Here is an 18,758-nt window from a genome sequence, read left to right as displayed (position 1 = left end):
AAGCTGTTTCGGCTTTTGAGGCCATTACCAAACTGTGGATATGTCCACACGGCGACGACTTATTTATATGATGTTATTTATCCCCACCCATTTAAATTTCTATAATGGTCAAAAAAGATTCATTAAGAATTGGAATAACCAAATATATTTGGTAATCCAGCAGTGTTTGCACACCTGTTAAAATTAATGACTAAATAGTTTTCTTAATTGTTGGTACGTGGGTGATTATGCTAAGGAATTATATTGTTTGGGTTTTTTGAAAATATTAAGTAGGGGAGAATTGATCATTTTTGTTTGATTATTAATTAGGGTTATGTTTGGATCATTAGTTATTTTATTTATCTCTAATTGTTCTAGTAAATTTAATCTAAAACCCTTTCTTTCTATGTGTAAAGGTTTAGGCTCCTTGTTGTCAAGCGGGACGTGGTTTTTCTCCAAGAGGTGAGCTGCGAATTTTGAATCAATTTTATTATTTTTTATAGCAACGCATATGTTCTTTGAATCTAGTTGAAAAGGCTCTCCCAGTCTGTCCAATATAAACGGCATCACAGTCTATATGGTCGCATTTTAATTCATAAATGCCGCTATTTTTAAGTTTAGGGATTTTACTTTTAGAGTTTTTGAGGTTAGTTCCTATATTATTATTAGTTTTAAAAAGCAATATTTAGACCACATTTTTTTATTTCTTTCGCTATTTTTAAAGATATTGGACTTAAAAATTCTAGACATGCAAATTTATCTAACTTATTATTACGCACCGGATATATTAAATTGATTTTATTTTTATATTTTTTCTTTCTTATAATTTTGTCGATGTTATTTGCCTCGTAGCCGTTATTAACCGCGATTGTTTTGATTGTTTCTTTTTCTTTTTGATATGCTTTATTTTCTAAGGGAATGTTAATTAATCTATGTACCATTGAATGGTAAGCTGATAATTTATGGGACCAAGGGTGAGTTGAGTTTGCATTTATTGTTGTGTCGGTAAATGTTGGTTTTCTAAATATTTCGAAGGTATGTTTATTATCATTTTTACCGATTGTTAAATCCAAAAAAAATTATTTTACCTTCGATCTCGTGTTCTACTGTGAAGCAGATTTTATTATTAATGGTGTTGGCCCAATTCGTAAAAATATCTTACTGTCGGTTGGTGCCTTTCCAACATATGAGAATATCATCTACATATCTGACATAGTATATAATATGTTTTGCTAAGGGGGATTGAAGAATTATATTTTCAATATAATCCATAAATATCTCCGCTAGAAGCGGGCTTAACGGTGATCCCATGGGAAGACCATCATTTTGTTGGTAATAGGTATCGTTGAAAAGAAAGTAATTTGTTTCAACACAAATTTTTATGAGTTGGAATAACTATTTTCTTATTATCGGGTTAATATTGCACCAACCGACAGTTAGATATTTTTACGAATTGGGCCAACACCATTAATAATAAAATCTGCTTCACAGTAGAACACGAGATCGAAGGTAAAATAAATTTTTTGGATTTAACAATCGGTAAAAATGATAATAAACATACCTTCGAAATATTTAGAAAACCAACATTTACCGACACAACAATAAATGCAAACTCAACTCACCCTTGGTCCCATAAATTATCAGCTTACCATTCAATGGTACATAGATTAATTAACATTCCCTTAGAAAATAAAGCATATCAAAAAGAAAAAGAAACAATCAAAACAATCGCGGTTAATAACGGCTACGAGGCAAATAACATCGACAAAATTATAAGAAAGAAAAAATATAAAAATAAAATCAATTTAATATATCCGGTGCGTAATAATAAGTTAGATAAATTTGCATGTCTAGAATTTTTCGGTCCAATATCTTTAAAAATAGCGAAAGAAATAAAAAAATGTGGTCTAAATATTGCTTTTTAAAACTAATAATAATATAGGAACTAACCTCAAAAACTCTAAAAAAAATCCCTTAACTTAAAAATAGCGGCATTTATGAATTAAAATGCGACCATATAGACTGTGATGCCGTTTATATTGGACAGACTGGGAGAGCCTTTTCAACTAGATTCAAAGAACATATGCGTTGCTATAAAAATAATAAAATTGATTCAAAATTCGCAGCTCACCTCTTGGAGAAAAACCACGTCCCGCTTGACAACAAGGAGCCTAAACCTTTACACATAGAAAGAAAGGGTTTTAGATTAAATTTACTAGAACAATTAGAGATAAATAAAATAACTAATGATCCAAACATAACCCTAATTAATAATCAAACAAAAATGATCAATTCTCCCCTACTTAATATTTTCAAAAAACCCAAACAATATAATTCCTTAGCATAATCACCCACGTACCAACAATTAAGAAAACCCTTAGGTCATTAATTTTAACAGGTGTGCAAACACTGCTGGATTACCTAATATTTTGGTTATTCCAATTCTTAATGAATCTTTTTTGACCATTATAGAAATTTAAATGGGTGGGGATAAATAACATCATATAAATAAGTCGTCGCCGTGTGGACATATCCACAGTTTGGTAATGGCCTCAAAAGCCGAAACAGCTGTCACATTAATAAACTGTAAAAATAACAGAAATACTTGCAGAACTTAATAATTATAATAACATTAGTAAATTTGATTTATTTTAAATTTATTTAAAAAATTAAATGGAGTTCTACGAATTAAACACCAAAACAATAAATAGTTTAGAGACAGTGTTTCCGGACACTGTGGGTATACAGTATTATTCTATTATGCATTGGTACTGATTTTGTTAAGAAACTTATTTCCAAATCCACAACGCTAAAGAGCAATTCACTGATTAACTGACCCCGCTTTCATACTTGATAGAACACTAATAATAGCATGCAGTTGGTATTCCACGAAGAAAATTGACTCAATTATGACGTAATATTGTTCAGTAGACACTATTCCATGTGTTTATACTACCGAGTTAAACCTACTGTTTTCAGTAGTCGAAAACACTTGTTACAATACGGATAATGCTATTTTTCTAAAATAAACGTATCATCTACGTATCATAGGAACACTGCGGGTTTGAAAGTTGTCGCGGTAGTTCACTGGTTAGAGTAGTATAGCGGAAAATAGGACCAGTGATCCCTGCCATGAAAAAAAAATGTTTCTCCTGTCTTTCTAACACACAGTATTCAGATTTTTTGTACTTTCTAACTATAATTTCCAACCAACCGTCGCGGGAGTTATATTTTTTGAACTGCACCGGTATTTCAGTTCACTAAAGATTGCTATTAGTCGTATTAGATAAAAAATTTAATCTGACTGATATATTTGAGTGAACTTTCTCAACGACTGCCTTAAATTTTACACATAATATTTAAAAGCATTTTTTTTGCCATTAAAACATTTTTTTAAATTTCGGTTTTAATAAGGGATTAGGAATTTTTCTTAATGACTTTTTCGCTGTCATCCGAGAAAACGGGAGGCGGATTCCGCCTGCTGGAATCGCAGTTAACGAAAAATTAAGTAATTAATTTTAAGGTTAAGGACAATTCCTTTTCCTTAAGTACCTAAATCTAGAACACCCCTGAAGTCGTTTATTTTAAAGTTAAGGACAATCCTTTATGCTTAAGTAGAATTGCTGGAATTATCATTCGTATTAGAGAGACGAACGCAAATATCTCTCAAGCCGAGCATAATAAGAATTCCCAAATATTGCACCGGCAACATGTAATTCTTATATTGGTAGTAAGGAGAGTTATCTAACATCGCTAGGTAATTCGTAAATCGGGAACAAATTATTCAATAAAACATTCATTAAGAAAAGGTGAGAATTCTTCCATAATAAGAAGTCAAAATGTTCACTAATGGTGGAGGACTTATATTGCAGAAGTTTGAACCGCTACCCCTATGTGCAAGCACTTCAAAATCTACGCTGTGAATCAGTCGATAGCAAACTGGTTTACATATTTAGATAAAATATTATTTTAATGTAAGTTATACAGATTACTTTATAACCGATTTCATTAAAAAATGCTTAACGACAATTTAAAAATCAATGATTTAATGTACAGGAAATTAAAAACCACTTTAAAAACTTACCAATTAGAGTTTATTTTTCTTGTGTCGCGAAATCCTATAACAAAATAAAACTTATACCGGTAAGTTTGAAAGTGCGCGCACGACGGTCGACAACGGACTAAGTTAACGCTTACGGAAATCAAAGTTGGAAATCAGTTTGCGTTTGCCGCCAACGAAAGTAGCAGTGACAGGCGACCTCAGCGCCGCGGAGGAAAAAGTAATCTCTCCTCAGAGCAAACTCAGCAAAGCTTCAGTCTTGTGAGGGAATCTGGGCACGATCTGACTTTCTATTTCCTCGGATAATATTCTCAGAGCTGTACTGACGTAAGTCAGAGAGAACAATTGCACAAGGGCCCGCTACTTTCAGGGGCTGCGCAAAAATAGACAGCGAAAAATTGCGAAATAGCTTTCTTATTTGTTTTTCAGAAGTAAAGACAACAAATAATCAACCCCCCGAAATGACACCACTGTTAAAGATTAAATAGGTAGGTATAGTGAAAACACTTTTTTAACGTCCATAACTAACTATTAATCACGATGTTTCTCCGCAAAGGTAGGCAGAGAAGACGGACTGCTAAACAATTCTGTATTGGCACACACTCCTTGCATCATTCACATTCATACATCGTCTCATATATACCTTTCTATTATTCTGACTCTTGAAATTGCCTCACTAAAGTATTTGGTTCACTTGATCATGCCATGTCTTCATTTGGCGTCTCCAACTTCTTCCACCATTCAAATTACTGTCTTATATTCTCCTTACACTCATTTCTTCGTTCATTCGCTCTACATGCCCAAACCATCTAAGCCTCTCTACATTTCGTACACGATTATACTTGGTTTTACCACACGTAAGCCTCAGGGATCTCATTTCTACAGCATTCAGTAAATATTTTATTCCTTCTTCTGCCAGTTCGACGCCTCACCGCCATATATCAGGGTAGGTACCAGGATTACATTTTGGAATGCTAGGTAAGCTTCTTTGGACAATTTTAACGTCCACAACGACTCAAAATGAGCCGTATACAGATTCCCATAGTGCGTTTCTCACAAAAAAAATGTATGCCACGAATTTATCAGAGATTTTATTCAACGGAAATCGTAATGTTTTACAAAATATAAAAAAGGAATCGGAGTTAATTTTACTTAGTCTTTTGAGTCGTGCCTTTAAATCTAAATGTAATTGTATTACTCGTATATCGGAATGACTAAAATCTACAGAATTTAGTGGAAATTTTGCTAGTAAAAACTTCATATTGGAGATTTCTCGTATCCTTTGAAACATTCTGCAGCCCCAGAATTATTCTATAATGGAGAACATTGAGACAATCTGGTTTATAGACGTTGTATTCTGTACTTTTTACGTCGAATACCTACGTTGTACAACGTCGTGAAGAAGATGGGCTTAAAAGATATTATAAAAAAATCACCACAAACAATTTGTGGAAATTGATAATAATTTACAGATTTTTCGCAAAACAAAATGCTCTAAGATAATGATGTTTGCGATAGGTGGCTTCGAAATGTTGACTGCCTAGGGGCCTTCTCAAAGCCTAATTCGGCCTTGGGTGTTCTTGTTTCTTGCCTCTTACATCTTGCCTCTTTTTTCCACCTGTTACAGTAAATGGGACCACACGTGGAAATCCCCGGAGATTGTGAACAAAAAATAAGAAAGTAATTCGTAGTTAGGTACTCGTTATCTACATAGTTTTGCTAGCTAAATGGATCTGTTACGCTTGTAAATAATCTCTTTCTAGGTAATTAAATAAGGTAATATATACGTATTTGATTACAAAGAGAGTTAACTACAAAATACGTTATAATAATAGGTACATAATTAAAAATACTTATTTCGCTCGTGTGGTCTGTAACACCAGTTCAATGAACTCTAGAACTTGGACTTTATTTATTTCAAAATTGGAACTGATCCTGGGAACAATTCAGAGAAGCGATAAAGTAGGTACAAATATTATTCAATGAATTAATAATTTTACATTTGAATGATGTATTTCTTTTGATACACTTTTTGACAGATGCCGTATTTTTGCAAGTTTACTAACGGCGTTCATGCAAAAGGTAAATTTCCGATGTTCTCTAAAATTGACAACGTTGGTTTTTGTAAAAGCAATGATCCTGAAGCAAATATATTTTTTATAAAAAAATTATAATATCCTGTGATTTCGCACGGGTCTGCCCTAGTATATTATACTTATTAATAAAATATGACACCTTATAAATTGTAACCCTTAAAAAATAATTTAATGTTAATATTAATCATGATCCAGAACACTTTTCAGATTCGAAACGTTTAAATGGCTTTAGATTTAACGAGATATGAATAATTATGTACTTCCTAACCTCACTCTTCCCCACTTACAACCTCGACTTCAACCTCGCAAGAAAAATCATCCCAATTGAGTACGACGTAGTCCCAATGTTGGGACTCTTTTGAGATATTCATATTAAAAAGATAATGCTTCGTCGATGTTTTCCAACCAAGTCCGCTTTGCTTTACTATGATCAGTAAACAGAACCTTTGATTATAAAACCTAATATTTAGATTCCTATCTACAATTATTTTTAATTATTACATTTCATTTTTATAAACTAATATGTACATGGTTAAATTTCATTAATTAAAATATAATATTTTTACGGTAACATAACAATTTTTGGGCGTCTCATCATACATTTTTCGTCCTCTACACAAAGCAGTTCTGTGACTCTGTTTTTCTCATATTCGGCAATCTAATTCTATTTGCATTTCTGGTTTCATAATTATGTATATTTTATCAAAAATAATTTTCTTCGTTAAAGCACTTTGGCATTTTGTTGTTCGTAATTTTATGAATAAAAATGACCACATTATGTAGTTGTCACTTTTTTTATTGAAATCCTATTTAGCTCTTCTCTCATTTGATTATTTTTTTGCATATTTGGCTTTCCTTAGTATGCATCTCATAGTTCTGTTTTGAATTGTTTGTATTTTGTTTAGGGTTCCTTCATTGGACAAATATAATATCGTAGAGCAATAATCTAATTGTGGAACAACTAAAGTTTTAAAATTAAATTTTTAGAATAATGAAGAGTAGCACTATCCCAAATAACATCTATTTATTGATGTATCCGAGCAACATAATTACTTCAGTGAGAGCAGGAACTGTTACCACCGATAGTTCCTTTGTAATGTCTCCCTCTTTCCCACGAATGACGCATATATCAGAAAGGGAGGTTACAACTGAGCTCTCAGCGGCAGAACCTTGGCGGGTAATACATTCACAAGGTATGAACATAAGTACCGACCGGCAACTGGTTGATAAACCAGATTTGCATATGAGCCGAACGAGATTCATACCGCCGAATAGGAAATGAAAGTTTAATGAACTCCACAATATTTATTTTCTTCGTTCTGAGCGCAATCATTTATTTTACATTTCTTTTTAGTGTGAATGGGCACCACTGAACAAAAATCCCAAGAAGTGTGATCTCTTTTTATAAATGTGAATTGCAATAGCTCTCAACTGTCCGGAGTCAGTGAGACTGTGGCATCCACAATCGATATGTTTCATCTTAATTTTATTTTGAATATAGGTACGGAACGAAGAATTATTTGCGATGTAATGTGTTTGTTTAAATTTGTTGATTCGTTACTGAATACCACTGAGTTGCTACATTTAATTTCGTTGCATGTTCCTGGTAGGACAGTATAAGACAGTACCTACCATACTATTGTAGCAATTATTCTACAATTTCGCAGTATTACGCGACTATGAGACGAATCAAAAATTTGATAAACATATACTCCAATGTTGTAGATATACCGACATCTTAAAGAATAGATAAAAATTATGCAGAAATGTAATATCTGAGTACATGTAATCTATATCATTAGATACAATAAGTACTTTCATGTTAATTTGTAGTTACACTGATAATATTATAGACATATAGACATTTTCTATGAATACTTCCTCTAAAATTTACATATCTTAAGAATTTATTTTGAATTGGTGTTTGAATGAGCTTCATAATTTTGAGACCAAACTGTGGAATTATTCTCGATATGACTTCTTACTAGTGACATATAAAATGTTTTGATAGTGTTGATTTTATGAAAGTCATTGGATACTCTTGAAATAAAGCCCCGAATTTGCAAAGCTTTGTTTGATATGATTAGATGTGTTTTATAAAATTGAGTTTCATATCAAACCATTAACCCAAGTCATAATAGATAAGATAAGATAGAAACTAACAAAATATTGCTAAAGGAAAAATATTGGATTCCTAATTCGATAAAACCTCGTAAACAAACCTAAAAACAAAACAAGATGGGTCCTAAAGGTGACCCTTGCGGAACGCCACTCGTAGCAATGAATTTATATGATGCCATCAATTTCAACAGACAGTACTCTGTTTATTAAATAACTTGCCAAAACCACTGATATAGTGATCCATCTATACCAAGTTTATGCAGTTTATTCAGTAACGTTTGCGAACGCCTTACTGAAATCAGTATAGATAGAATCAGCCTGATGTTTATTAGACATTGATTCGGATAAACAAATTCATAAATTAACAAGATAGTAAGGGTAGATTTTCCGGCATGTTGTTTAGGAGAAATGACTTGGTTTAATCTGAAAATATTTTTTTAACTTTTTTTTAAATTTTAGGAATTATCAATTGAAGGCAGACCGGTCTGCAATCACTTACAAAACAGGGTTGAAGATACTTAATTTTCATGTGAAAACATCATATTTGTAAAGATTGATTGAAAAACAAATTCAATGGATATGATAGATTGGTTGCACAATTATTCAAAAATATAGGAGGTACTATATGATCGACTCCACCACTTTTGCCTTGATCCATTAGTTTTAGTTTATTCAAGATATCATTATATTCTATGTGAGCAAGAGATAAATTGAGATTATGAATAGTAACAAAATTTGATCTAGCATTAACAAAAGTTGGTATAATCACAGTCATTAACACTTCCAAAGAAATCAGCGAAAAGGTAAAGTGTCATTTGATTTTTTGCCCGCATGTTTCAAGTTGGTAGGTATACCCAGATTGTTATTTTTCGAGACCGAATTGTGATCTTTCACCAGCGCAATACTGAGAATATCTACCATGCAATTTTTAAACCGATTTGATGTCACCAGTTCACATAAGACCTTTCGAATCCTTGTACCCAGACAGGCCAACGAAATTGATAATTTGTTCAACAAAGAATTTCTGCGTTTGAAAACGGTTGATCAGTTCTATAAGTCGTAAAAAGAAATCGACCTTACTTGGCAAAAAGAAACGCTACACACTTCTAAAAAATTCTCTTCGGTGGTGTGCTGTGTACCTAATTCTTCTAACAAATTGTATGTGGGTTGTTGAAGAACGTGCATTGATTTTGTAAATACTAATTTGGTATGTACGGGTATATCCAGTTATGTAATACTTGCGGCACGTTCCCGGCGTCGCACGGAGATCTGATTGTTGTGAGTGAAATGTTCACTGTCAAATGAAAAGTGTTTAGAAAATTGCTGTTAATTCTGCCCTCGTGAATCTTCCATAGAAGAAATAAAACATTCGATAAAATAAATTGTGTAACATTAATTACAGATGACCCAAACAACATATAACATAGAATGTGTGCGCTGGCCCATATACCTATACACGCATACATACTTATACATTTCCGACAGCGATGTCCGTGCGAAACGTCACTGAGAAACAACCTATTGTTTTGCTGACGCCTACTTGTTGTTTATAGCGAAAAGGTAACTACAATGAGTATATTATTTATACAATCATTGAAATTAAATACATTTTTACAGTTATTAGAAAAGTTCAACAAGGATTAAAAAAATTAATTGAATTTTTTTTTGTTATTTTAATTGGAATCTTCTTTTCGGAAGTCGAATAACAAGTTTTAAACATACTACATGCACGCAATGCATCCGTGTAAGTAGGTACTGCGTTCGATTCAACTCTTCTTGTGATACCTCTAATGATAAGAAGTATGTAGATATTTTATCGAGTTAACTAAATTGCTATTTTGCATCTTGATCATATTATAATTATCTTTATTAACTTCTATGGCAACGTTTGTACATGTTTGCTAAGTATAAAGAATAGTATAAGAATAATGTCACAGTCCTCCTCACTAAGCTTTCCTGTTCTGAGGCGGTCATTATATATTTTTGAATTTAGTCTCTAGTTGTATTTACATTGTCTTCATAATGTTTGCAAATTGATCACATGCATTTTTTTAATTAAAACGTAACGGACTTTTGATAATGTGTAGAATTGACCTTGATATTATTATGTATGTTCTAGTTTAGAATAAACGTTCTATACTCGGTTCAATATGTACTGCGATCTGATAAAATAATTAACGATTTGTGATGTGCATATTAATTAGATTTTAAATTCAAAGCATCTACCAAGTACCTACCTACGGAATAGTTTGTAATTAATAAGTAATGAATAATTGTATAGAACTTAATCCCGCTACACAGTTGTATTTTATTACCTGCAGGAAGTTTGTGACAAAAAATGACGGAGGAATGTTGAATTATTTAAATTTCTTTGCTATGTAAATATTACATATGTGCGGAAATTAGTGTTTTTTTTAAAGAAATTCTAAATTTCCTGGAAAACCTGAGAATATTTGATAATTCATGCAACTTTTAATAAGCATAAGATCTTGTTTGTGCAATGATGAATAACTTAGCTAGCAGCTGGACTGAAAGCACGACGCTTAGGTAGAAACCAGACGCATTTGTCACGTCAGTCACTATTGTTAATTAAGGAATAAACATACTACTTAGCAGACATTACAAGGAAACATATCATAGGTACCCAACATGAAATATCTTATTCCTGTATATTGCTTCATCTATGTAAATCATGTACTGTTTGTTACTATAATATAAAATAAAATAAAATAAGTAAATTTGATGAGAGGGGTACCTATTATGATGTTTTAAATCACTTGACACTCGACAAAATTACTAGATAACGACAAAAATTTTAGAGGAATTAAATTCTTTAAAGTTTTTCCAGCAGTCCGTGTACAATTACCAGTAAATACTACATTGCTAATTGGAATTTTCCGAAACTTTCGTAAAAGTAACTGAGGAATATAGTGTCTTTTCTAAAAAAGGCTCGAATTTTAAATAGAGTTTTATGTATTTAAACATAAGTATAAATACATAAAACTCTGTTCAATCTACTACTATTTTCTTTTTTATTATTTCTGAATATATATCTGGCTGTGTAAATTGTCAAGTAATTTCATTTACTTAACCACAAATAATAAAAAAAAATGTTTTGCGTTATTTACACATTTGGTTTTATGTGCAATAAAAACGTGTTTAAAATATTACTCGAACCAGGTGACAGAGTCCAACACTAAAAATCATCCCAGAAAGAATAAGTTAAAAAAATTATTTCTATTTATTTTTTACATTTCATACTATTTATGTTTTCTCGGGTTTTTACAAAATTGAATTTGTGCCACTAATTACAAAAATTATTATGAATATTTCATTTTTATAATTGGAAAAATAATCTCTAAATAGTATAAAACTAAATCACTGCCTGTCTGTCTGCGCGCTTAGTTCTTCTAAACAACCCAATTTATTAGTTCTTAGTTCTTCTAAACATCATTTATATAATTTGTTCCGGAAGGTTTGTAAATATAATCATGCATATTATATTTATAGAGAGTAGAGAAAAGACGAAGTTTTGTAATGAAGAAATAAAAAACACATTTTCGAGCGCTTACATTGCTAACGCTGGCTAAACCTTATGAGATACATCAACATAATATACTACGGAATTGTATATCTTAAAATGGCTTCGCAACCTCAAACTTTATCCCAAACCATTTATTTTATCCCCGAGCAACGCCATGTCAGCTAGTTAAAAATAAAATTACTGTTTCACTGTAAATATTTAGTGTAATTTTCCTGTTACTCGTGCCATCTATGAAGAGAAATCAAAAGCAAAAAACTAGATTAACGGGTAAGAAATGGCTACTACCTGAATTTCCTCGTTAGCGCCATCTAGCCCATATATTGAACACTAAATGAAATAATCAAAATTTCGGAGATTCGTAATATTATCCGATTATGACAAAAGAATTCATAAAAAGTTAGTTATAGAATAGAGTAGTTTCAAGATTTTTTTTTCGATGAATTATATTTCTCCTTAAGATGATTGTTCAGAATGCACGAAAGAAAATCGGTTAAAAAGTTGTTTGTTCAATTTCAAAGATGGCGCTAGCAACTATTTTCCACTCCAAAATAATATGAAATTATTTGGTGACTTCCTTAGCGTCTGCGATATATAGAAGGGCCGGTTCTGTGCAGGCGCGATTGGAGCAGTCAGCTCCGGGCGTCGACTTGCCAAGGCGCTAAGGAGCAAATGATCCAAGACGCTGATAATAACCTATAACTTCTAAAGGTTTTTTTTTATTTAGTTACTTTTTTAAATAATTAGGTACATTTTTGTATGGCACATGAAATAAAATATATATATAAAATTAAAACAGATGATTGAAGTCCTCCTCACTAGGAGACCCTGTGCTGAGGGGTACTATATATATGTTAGTATACGTTTTCAGCGACTAAGATGATGTTTTAAATATATTAGCTAGTTCTTCTTCCGATATTTCCTTAAGCCAAGATTTGATGTCCTTTATGTAGTTATTTTTCGTTTTCCTTTGTTTGATGTTGAGAGGGAGTTTATTATGTAATTTTATTGCTAAAAATTCAGAGTTTCTTTGTCCAAAGGTAGAATTACATTTAGGAATATTTAGCATGTCTGTTTGTTTGACTCTGGTTTTATGATCGTGAGAGGGGTTTGCCTCTGGTTTTTTTTTAAAGTGATGAACTAGAATATTTTTAGCATAGATTTTTTGTAAACTTGGAACATTAAACAGATTAAAAATATCAGTAGTTGGCGTCCTTACGGGGAGCTTTAATATGGTCTTTATGATCCAATTTTGAGTTTTCTTTAGTTGTTTAAGATGGTTTGATGATGCTGAGCCCCATCCTATTATTCCATATTCCAGTAGAGAGTGGCATAGAGCATAATATACTCTCTTTAGATCTGTAGTTGACAAGATATTTCGTAATTTTTTGAAGAAATAGATGAGTTTTGTTAGCTTTTTTGAGGTTCCTTCGATGTGTGCATCCCAATGAAGTTTGTCGTCAATTACGATCCCAAGATATTTAATTGTTTTAGTTTGGACTATATGCGGGCAAGAACATTGCGGATATTTGTTTAGATATTCATGTAATTTGAGTGTATGCTCATTCGTTGATTGACCTCTTTTGGTTTTAGAGAATGTTAGATATTTAGTTTTATTCACATTTAATGTAAGGGAGTTTGCTTTTAACCAGTTTTGGAGTACAGTCAGACCTTGCTCCGCTTTTTTATGTGTGCTTGTCCAATTTTGTTCATAGAATATAATGACAGTGTCATCTGCAAAGCTCATTATGTCTCCTTTAATGGGAAGACTCATAAGGTCATTAATATAAATGAGAAATAGTATTGGACCCAATACGCTTCCTTGAGGGACACCGTACTTGATTGATAGAGTTTTGCTACTTTTTTTACCAATTTCTTTTAATAATTAATAATAAGATTAAGGACGGGTTGTTTCGGAGTATTTGAACAATTCATCAAATTTCAAGGTTCATTTCTGGGATCTGTGAAAGTCCAATTCAAGTTCTGTTATTATATCATTATAGGCTAGTTGCTTGACAAAACTGAAATAAAAACAGAACTTGAAAAAATCTTTCACGGAACTTGAAAATGAACGTTGAAATTTGATGAATTGTTCAAATACTCCGAAACAACCCGTCCTTAGAGTTGTTTGTGTTATTCCATTTTTTTTAAATTTAAAAAATGGTATTTCATGGTCAATTGTATCAAAAGCTTTTTGAAGGTCAATAAAAACTGCCAAGCATTTTTTACATTCATCCAGTTTTTTTATAATTATATTTGTTACTTTTTACTGGTGCTGTTTGTCTCAGTGTACATGAGATGGTTGTAGGTGGATGGTAAGGATATACTTTTCGTTTCATTTTAACGTTATTCAATTGGCCTTTTTTGGTTTGATGAAAACAAGGCAATGATTGGATTTATACAGTTGGGACGGCTCCGTTTGGCAGAACACTGACAAAAATGGGATCTAGTAGGTAGGAATGAAAACCAAATAAAAAATTTATTATAAGGGACGATGGCATGTCGACAGGGCTAAACTTATGGTGTAGAAGCAACAACCGGGTTCTTACTTAAGAAACTTGAGGCAGACAGAAAGAGGCCAGACCAGGAGTGCAGGGGTTGTCTGGAAGCGGCGAAAAGAGAAGTGTCTGAGGGCAAAATGGACGATTATAGTGTTGAAAATAACCAGTGAAATAACGATAAATATTTTAATAAAAATATATGCATCTAGTATTTTATTTATTTATACAGGGTTTTTACAGACGATCTCACTTACGTGAGAACAATCCAGTTATAAAAACTTTGTTAATACACTAATGGTACAAAAATCTGATAAATCTAAATAAAGAATATTATTGTTAAAATGTTTTATTCCTCATATGATTGCCTCATCCAAGAAGTGAAGAAATCAGAATGAAATCGACCACTATAAAATTGCACGTAAATCAGTCATTACTGTCACTAGGATAAAAACACAAAGAAATCGGATTAAGAAAACAATAATTGGCAAAGATCCTGTTCGTTATCTGCGCACGAAACGATTAGAAATCTCTTTATTGCAGTCATCTAACTGAGTTGGTCTTAAAAATATTATGATTTTTTTAACAATTAAACAAAACCATTAGAACACAATGGGAACTCATATTTTTATGCAATTTCCTTTTAAATATGAGGAAAGGAAATAGTATGAACGTCTTTTTTTTTACTTTGCACAACTCGGATCTCTCGACCCAATGCGATGCATTAGTGTTTCGTATGAAGGTTTTCAGGAAATATGTCAACTGAAATTTCATGAAAATCTTCATACAAAAAATTGTATTTTGAAAAAATAAATAAAAAAATTATTTTGGACTAAACAACATCAATAATATCGAATTTTACAAAAACAGCCACTCAAAAGTAACATTTGTTTACTTTTTTGCTTGTTTTATTATATTATATTACAATACAAAATAAATAAACCATAACGTAATAAGTAGTACACTTTTTCACTTCTAATGAATGGGAATAAAGGCATTACGAAAAGCACAATAAAATAATGCAAACATTATAAACGGAACTAGAAATAACATTAGGTTATAATATATTACATACTTTTCAGTATAAGGAAAAATTGAATAGTAAATACATATTCATAACAAAAATAAAATATTAAAAAAGATAAAAACATTAAAATTTAAATGGCATTCGAATATGTGCTATTATTTTTTGTTTTGGTATTCTTCGTTCGTGAGATAAAATCATTAAATTAATGATTTGAAATGGAAAAACCGAATCAGGTAGTTTCATACGGATATGATAAAATATAGCTTATATTATATTATCTTTGGATATAATAATACGTGCAGCGTGTTGTGGCATCACAAATCACAATGGCTAAATTCAGACGGGGCTAAAAAATCAACCCAGGCTACAAACAATAATATGGTTTTGTTGTGAATACGGCAAAAGAGTCCCAGCTTTCTGTAGTTAGTGGGACTACGGCATTCGTACTCAATTGGGGTATGTAATTAGACTGGGATGAGTAGACAAGGGATGGAGATGGGGGAGAGGAGAGGTACTTGACTATTCAGATATGGCCACTAAACACAGTTTTTGCAATTTCAAGCAATGTTTCAACTCTGTTTGGTGCTCTTTGAATACGTTTAGTATCCACCATTTTATCACGATTTTTCGTAAGCTACTATCGTTGATTTATTTATTTATGTTTTTAATCTAGCAGGACTGGGAGGAGTGCAATCGCAGTCTGCCATATAATAATAATAATAATAAGATAACATTTATATATCACAGTTTAATGTCATTCCACTTCAAGTGCGCTTAACTACTCGTATAACAAACTTAAAAAAATGGTAATTCAGTATTAGTGTTTCTTAAAATTATTCCTACAGTGTGCCTTACCCAATACAGATCTAATATTATAACACTAAATACACTATTTAAACAAAGTGATGACAAAACTTAGAATAAAAATAACAGCAGGACAGGACAAAACACGAATATTAAAACTAAGACATAATATAAAACAGGAGGCAGTTTGTTCTCAGAAACGAGAATTTTCTGAGAAGAAACTTTAAAAAGGTACAATAAGGAGACAACCAAAACTAAACAATTACCGGAAGTTTGAGAATATAGCTTATTATAAAATATTGAAAAGAAGTCATTAGAAAGAAGTCAGACCGGTCAGTGGTTGAGTGGGCATAGCGCTTGGGTCTCACCCGAGCGTCGCGTGTTCGATTCCTCGGCTGGCTAAGTCCTCCATCACAACACAAGCAACATTTTCGGCTTTCTGTGGTGGTAGTAGGAGATTTTCAAACATTGTTGGGTTATTCGTGACCCGGGAATGTTTGTCTTTCTTTAAAAAAAAAAAAAATTAAAATTTATGAATAAGGTAAGATTTTTTAAATAATTTTGTTTTTAAAACCCGTTTAAATTCAGCCAAATTCTGGAGATTAGTAAGAGCTGAGGGAAGTCTATTCCAGATGAGCGGGCCTGTTACACTAAAAGAACGATCATATTAAACGGCTCGATTTGACCTAGAAAGTTAGATTAGACGATTACTAACATCTAGATCTGCTGACCTTAGAGTAAGCTGTCTATTGCTTAAGTTTTGTCGGATACATATATAATATGAGATAAATACAATTCTTACATTTAAATTGAAAAATAACAAAAATTAAAAATATAAATAAAATTACAAAACTAAAGGTAGAATGATAGCATTAAATGAAACCATCGGATAAATAAGTTAAATTAAATTATCGAGGTTGCCGCATCATCTGCATCCATAGTTCCTCGGATGCAGCCGCGAAGATGACGGTCATTGACTTCCTACTTCCTGACTTCACACGAATTACTTCAGACATTTGATCTCCCATAGAAGACAACAGGTTACATGGCGAATTTCCATACGTGTGTACCTTTGCGTATTCACGTACGCCAATTTCTCCACACTATATTAGCATAATTTATGCGATTCAAAAACCCCTTCAGTTGTTCCACCCATGAGGATTGAGGATTGTCGATTTTTCTTTATTTTTTTCTATAAGAAAACTGAAGGAATTTCAAGGACACACGAGGATTCTAGTCACGTGACTTTGGCTTGGTTATTCACTCGAACAAAATGATTAGGATTACACGTAAAAAGATACATTATTTATTTTACTCCAATATCGGCAATATAATATCATACATACTATATATATTTCTATCGTCAGAAAGTGGGATAATAATGCTTTATGTATGGATAAATTATCTATAGTCTAAAGCAAACTTTCAACACTTATAATCAGTTTTTATGTGAATCTATCACAAGACTCCCAACTTACTGTTCGGAGACAGTGGAACCATGCCATAACCAGCAGGGGTGTGTTCAAAGACTGGAGTGAGAGGGGATGGGATAGAGGAAGGGCAATATTAGGAAGTACATGGGTATTAAGATCTAGTCACCAAACATGCCATTACAAGCAAACTATATTGTGGTCTACCAGGGCGAATATCTACCACTATTGTGGTTAACCAATCGTAACCAAAGTTATGGTTTTCTCGTTTAAAAACAGAGTTGTTTCCCAGTGAGATTCAGATTCTAGCAACCAAGTCCAAATACAAAAATTACTTTCGTAAATTGATTTTAAAAAAATACTATCGCTTGCCAAAAGTGTGTACAAAGTATGTTCTGTGCATTTCAAACTCGAAGATTCTTGATGACTCGAAAATTATTTAAAAATAAAGGTGTTGGCACAGTTGTTTATTATTTATTTTTCAGGTTTTTTTGTATTTATATTTAATCCAGCATTAACAACAGTCAAATATAAGATAAGATGTACAAAAGAAAAAAAAATAAGAAAAAAAATTATACTTATGTAATAATAATATTTTGAATTTCAACACGCAACCTCGATAACATATATATGTTCGATGGGTTTCATAATTTTGTGATGATCTAATTTTGGTCGCTATTTTCCCCCATCCCGAAAAAAACCCTTCAGATACCATGGCAGGTAATATTGATTTCCCGTGACATTTTTCTATATTTACTGCTAGTTGTGTTTCGAATTAGAAATTTGTCTGCTCCTTTTTAATAATATTTGTTATATGTTTTTGGATCTTCTACGAGAGTGTTCTTGTTCGTAAAACCAAATTACCGTCTATGTGAGTGGTACATATGTGCTCTTTACTGTTATCAGGAGATCGAGAGCTTTGAAAATAATGTCAAATGTTTTTGGCGGGATTAATTTACTAATTGTATTTTGATTTTTTGAATAATGAAAATAAATAAGTTAACTGATAATGAACGAACTGAATTATTTTAAGTAGCCAATAATGCCAAGAGATGGCGTAACTTGCGTTTACAGCATACATACGGACCATAAAATGGTCGGTGTGCATTCGCCCGGATTCGCAGTTTCGTGTACCACATCACTCCAGATTTCTCCGGACTCCGGATATTGAACTCTGGGTTTCTAAGCTCGTTGGCTAAGAT

At 32.2% G+C, this 18,758-nt stretch overlaps 1 protein-coding gene across 1 annotated transcript in view; it reads right to left on the bottom strand.

The window, feature by feature from the left end:
- The window catches only part of LOC149426474 (short-chain dehydrogenase/reductase family 16C member 6), a 78,631-nt gene extending 74,395 nt beyond the window's left edge, over positions 1-4,236 (bottom strand). Inside the window, exon 1 of the mRNA XM_089631228.1 lies at positions 4,064-4,236. The gene's annotated coding sequence lies outside the window, so the exon portion shown is untranslated. The remainder of the gene's footprint in view (positions 1-4,063) is intronic.
- Positions 4,237-18,758: the final 14,522 nt, after the last annotated feature.

The sequence above is a fragment of the Hesperophylax consimilis genome, chromosome 1, assembly GCF_061612785.1.
Source record: "Hesperophylax consimilis isolate HC1 chromosome 1, BYU_Hcon_1.0, whole genome shotgun sequence".
Taxonomy (NCBI): domain Eukaryota; kingdom Metazoa; phylum Arthropoda; class Insecta; order Trichoptera; family Limnephilidae; genus Hesperophylax; species Hesperophylax consimilis.
This window is presented reverse-complemented; position numbering and strand designations above follow the sequence as displayed.